This window comes from Choloepus didactylus, chromosome 3, assembly GCF_015220235.1.
Source record: "Choloepus didactylus isolate mChoDid1 chromosome 3, mChoDid1.pri, whole genome shotgun sequence".
In the NCBI taxonomy this organism is placed as follows: Eukaryota; Metazoa; Chordata; class Mammalia; order Pilosa; family Megalonychidae; genus Choloepus; species Choloepus didactylus.
The window spans coordinates 175,077,299-175,090,572 of record NC_051309.1 but is presented as its reverse complement, the minus strand read 5'-3'; the positions used below and the strand labels follow the sequence as shown (position 1 = coordinate 175,090,572).

General features: G+C 36.8%; 1 pseudogene; it reads right to left on the bottom strand.

Moving 5' to 3' along the window:
* Positions 1-1,370: 1,370 nt before the first annotated feature.
* On the bottom strand, positions 1,371-1,965 carry LOC119530547 (annotated as a pseudogene).
* Between the last annotated feature and the right edge of the window lie 11,309 nt (positions 1,966-13,274).

Sequence of the window (13,274 nt, the reverse complement as noted above, 5' to 3'; positions counted from 1 at the left end):
TTCCTGTTTATATATATTTCAGCAGGAACTTCTTGCTTCAGGGGTGATCTGCTCTAACACCCACGCTGGAGGGACCAAGGTGAAATCTGCCCCTGTGAGCTGCCCACCATGTCGCAGAGCCTGGTGGGAAGGTGTTTGGCAGTATGACCATGATCTATCACTCAGCTTCTGGAAGGCTGTTCTATCATCACAAGACTTGCCAGAAGGTGGGGGGGGGGTGAACTTTCTCATATGGCCTTCATCTAGAAGAGTGGTCACTGGCAAAGGTTGCCCCACAGACAAGTGTGGTCCAATGCTTGCTGATTACGTAAATTGAGTTTTAATGGAACACAGCCAGGCTCCTGCTTTTACATGTTGTCTTTGACTGCTGAGTTGAGCAGTGGTGACAAAGACTACATGACCTCACCAGCAGCTCAAACATGCCTTCATGGTGCAAACTCAGGCATCGTAGGGAGGTGGCTGTGACATTTTAGACCCCAGATGTCTGGCCAGTATGGTGAAGATGTCACATCTTCCAAGGTTCATCTCTGAACAGACTTTCATCGAATCTGTAGGACTGTGTAAAAACCAGCAAAATGGAGGCTGCCCATCAGCTCCCCCGGGGTCCCGTGGGCCGGCAGGGCTTTCCCACAGTGGCAGTGTTCAAAGCCCCAAGGAGCCCATGTCCTGAGTGGTCCACTGAGTTAAATAAGGCCAACTGTCCGGGAGGTTGGCTGGGCTGGGGAGGGCCCATGGTACGGTCCTGTTTCCAGGGATGGGGAGTTGAGCTCAGGATCTGAACCACAGGATGAGTGCAGTCAGGTATAGTCCCAAGGGAGCCCTTGGGTCCCACGGCTCCCCCTAGAAGCATATTATCCAGATTGGGGATAATCCTGCCAGCCTGCATGACGGTGGGCTCAGGACCTCAGTGGGCTGAGAGTCTGCAGACTGAAATCCTGGAAAGGTGCTGGGGACAGAGCTGAAGCCTTATGGGGACACACAAGAAGAGGAGGCTGTGGGTGGTGCTGGCCACTCACCCCCACCAGAAGCTTCTCCTGCAAGGGCTGTTGTTGGAGCAGCCAAGTCCTCTCCAAGTGACAGCAGTTTAGACCCTCATCTGCCAATGGTGCTGAGTGATGAGCAGCATTGAGGTAACTAAAAATGTGGCCACCCTGCCACAGGTCTTGATCCAAAGATTCTGTGGACCAGAAAGGGCTTCTGCCACACTTAGGCATCCTCATAGTTAACAAGGTTGACTCTCCTGGGCATCTGGAGATGCTGAGTGAGGAACTGGTCACAGACGAAGGCTTTTCCCTGAAAACTCCCCATGGGCACAAACTCTCTATGCTCATTAATGCTTGAATCTCAACTGATTGATGATTTTCCCACCTTCAGTGCTGCTTCCGTGGGTGACGTTTCTGATGTCACATGAGGTAAGAACTGTAAGCGAAGTTTTCCCCACACTCCTTACATTATTATGGTTTCTCTCTTGTGTGAGTTTTCTGATATTTTAGGAGATTTGAACTGCTGTTGAAGGCTTTTCCACATTCAGTGCACTTAAAGGGCTTTTCTCTGGTGTGGATTCTCTGATGTTTGGTGAAATTGGAACTGTGGTTGAATATTTTCCACACTGAGAACACTTACAGGACTTCTCACCAGTGTGAACTCCCTGGTGTGGAATATGATCTGTCTTGTGCTTAAGGATTCATCCACATTCATTGCATTTGTAGGGTTTCTTTCTCTGGAAAGGAATGAACAGGGGAACCCCCTTGAAATCGTCTTTGAGTGAAGCGTTGAAGGCATCAAATAGATGCTCCTTGTCTTCCAGGTCTGGCCCTTTACCATGCTTTCTAGAGAAAGTGGACCTTTTATTTGGCTTTTTTTTTTTTTCCCTGACACTTTTTCTTCTTGGAGAGTGTCTTTCTGCACATCTAAGTATTTCTCTGTAGTCTGCATCTTCTTTTACTTACCTGGAGGCTTTTCCATCCTGCTCTGCTCCCAGGAAGGAAGAAGGTCCATGTGGAAGCCAGAAAGGACTCAGGGTCCACAGCCTCTTCCTTCAGGGAAAGGCCAGGGCAGAGGTCTCAAACTTTATGAATGTCTGTCTTTGTAACTCCATTTCTTCAGAAATGTCTCACTTTTGACACATTTCTTCATTTTGCTAGTTTGTAACTGTAGCTCTGGAACTGACAATTTTGCCAGAAGGAGTGGAAGGAGGCCCTCTCATTACCACCTTCCAAAGGTGCTCTGGACCTGGAGAGGGACGGGGAGGGTGGAAAGGGGCAGGTGCACCTCTCACTGTTGCCCCCACTGCCTGCTGGCATTACCCTCAGGGCGCCGCCTGGGCATGAGGAGAGTCCGGGAGCCAAGGGTCCCATGGCTGCCCCTGGAGTCGACCCAGGGCTGAGTCAGGGACATTCAGTACCTGCATGCCTCTCTAGAGGACTTTTACTTAAGTCTACCTGAACTTGAGGTTCACCACCTTTTTCACAACACAGATACATATGTGAATAGATTAATAGCATAAATGGATAATTGGAAGTCATTTTTATGGTGAGCTCTTGTATATTCAGTCTGCAATGTTTGCTTTTGAGAAGATTTTATTAAACAGGTTAGTTATAAAGAGGTGTAGGTACAAAAGGGTATGTATCAAAGCATGTGTGTACATCACATGCTGAATATAAATAGGCAGTTGAGAATGCATGAAATCACAAAATAATAAGATGCAGGCAGAATCTGCTGGCAGATATCCACAAGCAAATAGAAAAATCCAGCCTTGGACTGAGTCAATAAACCCCTATGTGACCAGACAGTGAACAATTTGCAAACACAAAAGATTGTTCTTTTTATTTGCATTGAGTTGTTCATTAAATTTGGTAGAAATCTATTTGTGTCCTTTGCATAAAAAGGAACAGTTACACAGTAGACACCCACAGCAGTGGGGAAGGGTTATGAGATTACCTATGACTACTCGGGTTTTTATCTTAGAGAATGTACTCATATTTGCTTTCAGATACAAAAATGGAGAATGAATGAAATGTTTAATACTAATATGAATTGATAGATTCTGTTAGCATAAACATTTTATAAGCATAAAAATGCTGGGCCATTTTTTCTGACCCTTCATATATTTATGCTGGAGGGTAAAAATACAAAAATATGTATGTAGCCTCTTTCTATATTTGTGCTGAGTAGTACTTTAATGTCCAGAGGCATTCTGGGTTGTGTGACTCTATAGACACAAATCAGACACACTTATTCAATCAACTAGAAGTCTGGACTTCTATGCACCTTTTAAATAAAACCATAAGTGTCTGGCACTGTTTTATCTTGTTGAGTATATGCACTCACTATGGTGTGAATACGGCCACACTCTGCTTCCCACAGCATGCAAGCAGTAGTTGGCTCCAGGCTAGGCATCCTCTAAAGTCACTTATAAGTCTGTTTGAAAGAAAGAACAAAGAAATGAAGCAGAGGTTCCTCTCAGTCACGCTTTTAGTGCATTTGGATGTTTTGGGGGAAGAAAAAATCACTGAAGCTTAGCATCTCAGTCCGATTTTGAAAGAATAGAAATTTAGTGGCCAAGTTTTAATTTCATACACATACACTATTTCTTCCAATATACATTTCTCCTAAATCAAGTCTATGTCTACTTTTCTTTAACTCTAATCCTAAAAGTACACAAATAAATAAATCACTGCAGCATAAAATGATTTCTGATTAGGCATAAAGAGGGATATAGTTTGTCATGATAACTTTAGAATGATAAAGAAGAAAGAAGAATCCCAGGAATAATTCCAAATAATATAACCATGGCATAAATGATGTACTATAAAAAGAAAGTAGCATTTCTGGCACTCCTAATTTCAGAAAATCTTGGGTTAGCTATGTAAGAATAACAGTCCCGAGGATCATGCCTTTAAAATCAAATAATTGGGGCTCATTGTTCACTTGCAAAACTATTTATTGATTTGTGGTTTTCTCTCCTCATCTGCAATCTGAGACTACTGTTCTGTCCATTCCTGTTTCTGGCATAGGAAAACATAACAATTGTAGACTTACCAGATGATCTGTGGATATTCTTTTATGGTGGGCATTTGCATTTAGAACTGAAATGTGTATAGTACATTGGATTGAAATGTCCTAATGTAGCTGATGCTGGTTCAAAACTCTAAATCAAGTGCATGTAACAGTGGCATTACATTACACATAATGCTCTTTAGAGGTAAATTCTTAAAAAGAAGCAGCCTCAACTAATTTGTATGCACAGCACCAGATTTTATTTTATTTTTTGATACATTAACCATCCATTTGTTTTAGTTGGAAACCTGTTTTGAGAGCATGGAATTCTTTCTACAGGTAGAGCTAACAAAACTGATCACAGTTTGGTTTTGTCATCAATGGTGAAATCTGAAATCTATCAAATTGAAACATGTGCATTTGACCAAGTACTGAGTGAAAAAATGGTTATAATATGGTGTCAATATTAGGAGAGAAATAGTGCCATAATTATAATTAGACAATAATTAAAACACTGCAAAAAATAGTCTATCCTGTTTATGTATTAAGCAATTTTATTTTTACACTACAATTTTTGGTCTTAAAATGTTATTGTAGGTAGTATATTTATATGATGTCTGTTACATACTGATTTGAATTCCTTTATAAATAATTTCTATTTATTTTTTAATGTATACATTCCAAGCTTACAATAGGATAACCATAGTCTTGAAATGGCTGAGGGACTAGATACAACTACATTTCAAGACCTTAATTGCCATTATGAAAAATGTTTTCTTGGCTTATCACAGGCATTTTCAGGAATTTCAAGGTGCTTTCTTTTTAAATAAGCATGATGTGAATTCAAAGGACTAGCTCTCATTCTGGGTATTTGAGAAGTTGCCTGAAGAAGCCATTCCTGACAACTATGAGGAAAAACTGAGTCAGGTAGATAAAAAAGATGGGAAGTAAAAAATTTTAGCTGTTAAACTTACTTCATCATCAGGTTGGATAAATTGTCCATTTTTCACAATGCAAATAACATAAGCATTATTATTTTGAATCTTGTAGTAAGTCATGGATCAGAAAATACCTTTTCAATTTTAAAAATAAGAAATCTCTTGATGAAATAATTTAAACTTTCTCCCCAATGTCAAAACAGGGTTGGGAAATGAATGCAAAAATATTAGAAGTACTTCTCACAGCTTGTTTTTCTGCCAACCAGAGAATGTCACTGGATGGCTCAGGAGCAGGTATTGTTTGAAGTCACCACATGTGTCTCTGCCTGGTCCAGGGAATTAGAAACACTTGGTGGAGGTTATCACTATACAGATTCCAAGTCAGGGCCCTAGAACATGTATTTTTAAGAAGTCATGAGGGATTCTGACGGACAGAGATATGGTAATCATCGGAGAAAGGATGCTAAATATGAGTGTTCAATTTCAAGAAGTCCCACCAATGTTTCAAATAGTAGGGATGTTGCTGAATGATGTTAAGTCTAAGGATGTAAATAGACTGAATAATCTCAGAAGTCAATAAGCAGAATGGAATATTTGGGTTAAATTGTAAGCAATTTTTTCAATAAACTTAAAGATTTGGTCTAAGGTAGAACTAAAAGAACTGTGTAGAGATCAACATGGGAAGAAAGAGGATTGATCAAAGATTATAACTGTGATAAAGAGTAGATGTTGGTCTAATATTATGAACATAGTATATCTGCCAGGATACATCTCTTTAACATGCCTCTGTTCTTATAGATGGAGATAGGGAGGCATTACACACAATAATGCAGAAACTGAATAATGAACTTTCTAATTTACCTCTAGGAAATTATCCAGTTTCATTTGTAACTTGAGGTTTCTTTAATATAGAATAATATTAAGCAAGATCTGTGAACTGCTTTTAATATTAACAAAAATAAAAGCTTTAATATACATTATATTTATCCACCATAAATCTTTACAATTTGAGTAAGATTCCTTTTTATTTTTATCCGAATTTTTATCAACTCAGTGTGGTAAAGATATAGAATTTTTGCTATACAGGAATTCTGGTAGGCAAACATTCACAACAGGAATTGTATTATGAAGAGGGAACCAAGAAAAAATACAAATCTATTCACAAATAAAGAGTATACTATAAAATATACATTTTATTGTAGACAAAAAATGGATTAAACATAAAAGCATTAACTTGGAGGAAGGAAAATGCATTAAAGTGTTACCTATTTGAACCAACAGCATTTATATTAAGATCCAGAAAAAGTAATGATAGAGCCAAGAAAGTTGAGTTGCTAATAGGCATTGGTTTACTTTTCCTCCCTGAAATTACTCCCAAGTGAACACTAACATTTAGTTTCGTGTAACATAACTAAGTTGCCAACTATCAAAATGAGGACAAGAATAATAGTATGTGAAATGGTTAATGTACCAGTGTATCTCACTTATTTGTTTCAGGGTAGCCCACCCTTTATCCCACCTTTTTATCAGCACCCTAAATTCATTTTGAGGAATCCATCATATCTGATTTTATGTCGATTTGGAGGAATGCTAAGTCAAGGTGCCTGCCGTCCCTCTATGGACATCAAAGGGTTCCCCAGAGACTACTTCCCTGAAGCTTTCTCACCCTCCTAGTACAGTCCAAGAGAAAGCACTTGCACTGGCTCCTGGACACTACACGAGAGGAGAGCAAAGATCATGTTTTCCCGGCAACAGTGACGTGAGAAGACAGTTCCTGCTGTGAAATTTTCCGTTCTAGCTTCCTGAGGTGGCTCAATTCCTTCTAGTTTCCAAGTCTGATTGTTCAGCCTTATCATTGGCTCCGGTTTTTTAATAGCTTTACAATAAAATTCATTTAATTAAGATAGCTGGAATCATTATTTTCTTTGCTTGTAAGCACATCGTCATCATCGATACACTTGTCTCATAAACTCTCCACGTACTATGAGAAATGATACTTGAGAGCCATCTGCATATATACTGGTCTACAGAAAAAAAGGGGAGTAATATATGTAATACTGAGAAATGAAATTCTTGGATCAAACTTGGGGTGCAGAAATGCTTATTTTTATTTAATTGAAAAGGGATCATTCCTTGATAGGTGAATAGATAATCGATTCTAGGTTTTCTAAAGAGGGCAGAGATACTCAGAAAGTCATTAGTGAGGTTAATATTTAAAATATAAACATTCATTTTGTCATGGGGTGTTAATAATGTATCATTTTCCAATAATAATAGTAAAAATAGACTTTCTAATAAATAATGTCAACCAGTATTTATTGTTGCGTTTAATTTGCATATAAATCATATTTAAAGCAGTGAGTTTCTGGATGACATATACACAAAAAGCAATCCATTATGGCAAGAATATTAACGGTCAGGGAGATAACTTTCATAATATGATACTCTTGTGAAATGTATTTTATGATTTAATGGAAGAGAGTAAGTCCTTTCCTTCTTTTTTCATTGCTGTCCCATTTCTCCTTTTTCTTTCATCACTTTATATTTGCCCCAGCATTTTTTACAATATCTTTTAGGTCTTATCTCTCCAGCTCTTTCTTGTGGCACTTTATCATCCTACATTATCGCCTCATTATGTTTAAAGTAAAAATATAAAATACAAGTGTGAAATTTATAAAAATTATAACATCTGAAAATCATAGGAAAAAAGATATTTGAGGGGCATTGAAAATGTTTTCTTTTTTGTAGTAAGCAGTCAGAGAGGTCACAGCTTTACTATTGAATAACATTTAGTTCAAAGCTGAAAGGCATAGAGGAAATATCCCTTCTTGTGTAGGGAAATGGTATTAGTGAAAGGATTAAGAGCAGAGTGGCAAAGCTTAGTTCTAAGTGCTGCCTGTAGTGGGAATGTGTTCAGATAAAAATCAGTGTTGACAACCAGATTGTGTAAAGTTTGAACACTTGACAAAATAGCTTTGATTTTATCATGCTAGCAAGGGAAACTCATTTAATCATTTTCTTTCTCTTCCATTAAAAAAAAAAATTGGCCAGGCAGATAATGCCAAATAAACCCAAAATATTTTTTTGACCTTCCTCACTGCAAACCAGAAGAGAGAGATGAAATAAAGAGCTCTCCCAGCCTGACTAGAGAGTTTGTCCTCTGCTTGGTTCCATCCTGAGGTGGCCCTCTGGAAAAGCCAATCTACATGCTTCTTCTGTTTATCATAGCACAGAACACAACTTTATTTACCTACATGTTCAAGCAACACTGCATGAAAATAATTTTATCATTAAAATAACAGGCCAGGAATGAATATGTGTGTGTACAAAATGTCAATCAAGTAGCTTTAGCTACTACCTGAAAAATTGATTTTTCTGTCCTATAGGATGACATCCATAAAGAAAATAAATATATTTTAATAGTATTAAGGTACATGAGTGACCCTATTTCCAAGAGTCATTTTCATCAATATTTACAGTTCTGCATTCAAATTAATTGGCTATGTATTTGTAAAGGAAAATGTGTAACATTGCTACCTAGTAAAGGGCTTTAATTTTATAATTGAGTCCTTTTTTTTGAGTTTTACCATAAGCTATTCAATTTTATTATTGTATACTTTTTATGTAATTAACTATAGACTTCCTAGAATGGAAAAGCCAAATAAAGGCTTCTACATGCTCATTAATTTATTCATAAAATATTTTATACCTATTATATGTTAAATACTGCCTAAGAGCTGTGAATGCATGCTTTATATAACAAGCTCAGTTCCGATCCTCATGGATTGTTTTTATTCTATAAGCTGCTCTCTTATACTTCTGTTGTTCTGAATATATATGTATTGAATTGTCATATTTCTCAAGAAAATAACTTGGTTTTGATGTGATTTTTCTTTTCATTTAGAGATTTAGAAAAATACTGCTATTAGCTATAATATAAATCAAACATAGGAAAGATTCTCAAATAATCACTTCTCAATCAAGATCTCTCTGCATAAGGAGTTCTGCGTAGCTGTTTGTGTGCCTTAATTTTCTTCTTTTATGCTTATTAGGTCCCTTAATTTCCATATATTTTATTTCTGTTATAAAATTATGAAATGCTCTCTGTGCCAGCTCTTTTCCTACTTTTCTCCTCCAACACAGTAAAACAACAATTACAATAAATACATTACTATGCCTACCATTACTACTACTATTACTACTGATAAATTACCAAATCTTTTCCATTACAGTCCCTGATCTATTAAATTAAAAGAGTATTTTCCAACAACTTATGGAAAGATCATAAACTGTTTGACAGAAATTACCTTTTCTAGGTGTTAAAGAAGCTACCACCCCTAGCCAGTTATCCCCTACTTCTGTCCAGAATGCTCTTACTCAGAAATTCAATCTTGCTTGGGATGAATGTAATAAATCCATGAAGATTAGGGCAACAAAGTCTCTCAAATATCAAGTCAACTGCCTTGTGGCTCTTCATATAATGTGACCTATTACGTTTTAAACTATGTGCCAGAATGTTTAACAAAATGACCCAAAGTCCTTTTTTTTTAATTCACGGAATTTTTGCTTTGCATACTCCTACTCTGCCACCTCTATGAATTCCATTGTTGAATCTCTATTAGGACTTATTACGATTTTCTTCCGATTATATATTCTTTGGCATTAAAGAAGAGATGAAGTCCTCATCTGGGAAACTGGTGATCCCCATGGGCTTTTTTGTTCCTCTCATTGCTGAACTCATAACTGGATGATAAATGTAATTTATAGCCCCAACCCAGATGTTCTCAAATAACATTTATTTTCTCAGCTCTTCCACAGATACCTCAAGATAATACTCTTTGAGTTAATGCTAATTTGAATGCGTTAGTATTTGGTAATAACAATTGTCTCCCTTGAGCTGGACCCCATCAGAGGGAAATACAGAATCTACCTTGGAGGAAGGGAGAAGGAGTGGAGGGTGAAGATGAGCCAAACTTGACAGGTAAATCCCTCTTAGAAGCACAACAGTGGACGATAAATTTTTGTATCACCATTATTCTGCTAAGTCTCCCTAGGGCCACCTAACTAAGGGATTCCTATAACTATTGACTTGGTGCAAAAGGGTAATTTCTGGAACCATAGCTGCTGGTTTAGAATTCTTAGCTAGTCATAGGACCCAGAATCTTCTGCATGAATATTTTTGCACTACAGACCACCTGACTTTGGGACCAGGCAAGATTTGGATTAGTGAACCTTATCCAGGAATGGCACAGCTTAGAGAAAGCTTCCTAAAAACATGGGGATATATGAAAACTTGAAGAGCCAGAAATAATATTTTTGGTATCTGAATACCCTGGAAGGTAGTGGGGAATAGGCTGGAACATCCAAGAGCAGACTATATGTAGGATTCCTTCATACATTCTGTAACTTAGGGAAAAGGCAGTCTTATAAGACAAACCATGTCAAAGTGTATTAACTCCAATAAAGTAAAAATGAAAGCAAAAGAAGACCATGAAGTGCATAGGTAGCCCACATTATATTTCTCTGGGGCAACATTGGTCTAACACATTTCATTTTTATAGTAGTCGCCTAATGATTATTATACTACCTGTAATATATTTCATTTTTTTTTCTTATATCTAGTGTTGGAATACTATGGTCCCTGAAACAAGTCTATTCCACCACCTCTGTTTTTAAGTAAGGTTTTATTAGAAAACAGTTGCAGCATTCATTTGTTTATGCATTGTCAATGACTGCTTTTGCATTATAATGCAATAGAAATGTCACAAAAACTAAAATATTCTCACCTTGACTCTTTAAAGAAAATGAATTTGTTGTCCTCTGCTTTAGATGACATATAGTATTTGTCTTTAGAATATTTTGTCAATTGATACTGAACTTAGAGGAGGGATGCAGGCAACAGAAACATTGAATTGAATATCACAAGACACTGAAAGTTCAAAGGGAAGAGAAGATTGTAGAAAAACTTTTCATATAAACATAAGCCACTGTGAATGTAACAGTGCTAAGATGGTGACACAACTTTCCTTAAGTTCCACTAATTAACACAGAATAACAGGATACTATTACGGAGGGAAAACAATGTGACTTATGCAAGGAAAAGGGCAGTGGATTTTTTCTTCTCCATATGTTTTATTCAGAATGTCCATTTCAAAACTAAATTTGAGATAGTAGTACTCTTAGTCCCATGATGTTACACCTGAGTCTCCTGATATCAATAAAATTTCTAAACAATCAAAAACAAACTGTTCTAAACAAGACCCCAGAAACCATGGCTGTGGAAAAGGACATCCTGAAATAATAATATAATTGACTTTCTGTGTAGCCCTAAAAGGGAGATAGAAAACTGATGGTCACAAACTATAGTGATTTAAAACATAAATACAAAGCACTAAAAACTCTCTTAATTGTCTTAAAGAAAATGGATTATTAGATGGGCTAGTGAAGCCCTGAGTAAGCAATTGGCAGTATATTGTTAATGCCATGAAAAATTTGCTAGCAGTTGGATTTCATGGCATCTTAAGATCACTTAACAATTAGGCTTTTAAAAAAATATGACCTATTACTTCAAAACACTTTTCTATTTATTTTTATACCTTTAAAGTGCTAAATCTGATGACTAAACAATTTTGAGACTATTAAATGATAAGTGTAGGGGATTATGCTGTTGAAACGATCATGTTAATATGACACAATCAATACTTAAGTGTTATGGGTAGGCTATTGTCAAAGGTTATTGCTTATAAATAGCACAGTTTCTTTCTGGAGAATGTATTGGCTTTAGCTCAAGTAAATAGTGGATAATTATGCCCAGGGTATAATTATGTTCATGGTATCATTTATTAGATAGTTTGTATTGTGTGTGGAACTGGTACCGTTATTGTAGACTTTGTGATATATATGGAATTGTGTTTTTAAAAAAATGAACATTAGTTTCCTGAGTTACTTTGGAGAAAGTGGGAATGGTAGGATGGGAAAAGGAGGAGCTATTTAACAATTTCACAAAGGTAGTTTTCTGGAGTCTATGTATCGGGTATTGGGAGCAATAAGTTGCAGTTGCTTCCAATGTGACTGAGAATCTGTCACAAACTCTCAATAAGAAGCCTGGTTAAAACTGAAGGAAAATATTTCTAGTTGTTGAAAAGTACAAGTTTGTAATTCTCAAAAATTCCTGTTTAGTTTTGTGTTAATTATTAATAATTATGATGATGATGATGATTCAGCTTTCTAGAATGTGAACTGAATAATTATCTATAGTTACTGTTATTTAAATATCACAATTAAGATTATATGGCCATAGGGACACATAATTTTCCTTGAGGATTTCTTGTTTCTGCACAATCTAAATCCTTTGAGCAAAGGGCCTGGCAATCTTCTCAAGGATATTTGCATAGCAAATGTACTATTTCCTTTTTAGACTATGTTGAAGTGCATCCACTACATGTGAAGCTATCATCTAGCCTTCCATCTCTGTTTCACCCTGTGGGGATTGCTGCTTAAAGAATCGACACAAAATATTATGGTGGTTGATGCTATTTTTGTGAGTGATAAATAGTCGTTGTCTCTGACCTTGGGATATCAGGTCTGTCAGGATATATATATATATACATATATATTTCTATCAATACACAGATACCTTTATGTATACCTATTTTTAAATTTTTAAAAATATTTATATATTTATATATTTATATATTTATGTATATTTTTCTATCAATACACAGATACCTTTATGTATACATATTTTTAAAATTTTTAAAAATATGTGTATATATGTATACATATTGTATAAATAAATTTATGAATATGTATATATAACTGTTCTAGTTTGCCAATGCTGCTGGAATGCAAAGCACCAGAAATGGATTGGCTTTTATAAAAGGGGGTTTTTTTGGTTACATAGTTACAGTCTTAAGGCCATAAAGTGTCCAAGGTAATGCATCAACAATCGGGTTCCTTCGCTAGCTGATGGCCAATGGTGTCCAGAAAACCTCTGTTAGCTGGAAAGGCACATGGCTGGCATCTGCTCCAAAGTTCTGGTTTCAAAATGGCTTTCTCCCAGGGCATTCCTCTCTAGGCTGCAGTTCCTCAAAAATGTCACTCTTAGTTGCTCTTGGGTTGTTTGTCCTCTCTTAGCTTCTCCAGAGCAAGAGACTGCTTTCAATGGCCATCTTCGAATTGTCTCTCATCTGCAGCTCCTGTTCTTTCTTCAAAGTGTCCCTCTTGGCTGTAGCTTCTCTTCAAAACATCACTCACAGCTGCACTGAGTTCCCGCTGCCCATCAGTTCACTTATATGGCTCCACTGATCAAGGCTGACCCTGAATGGGTGGGGCCAC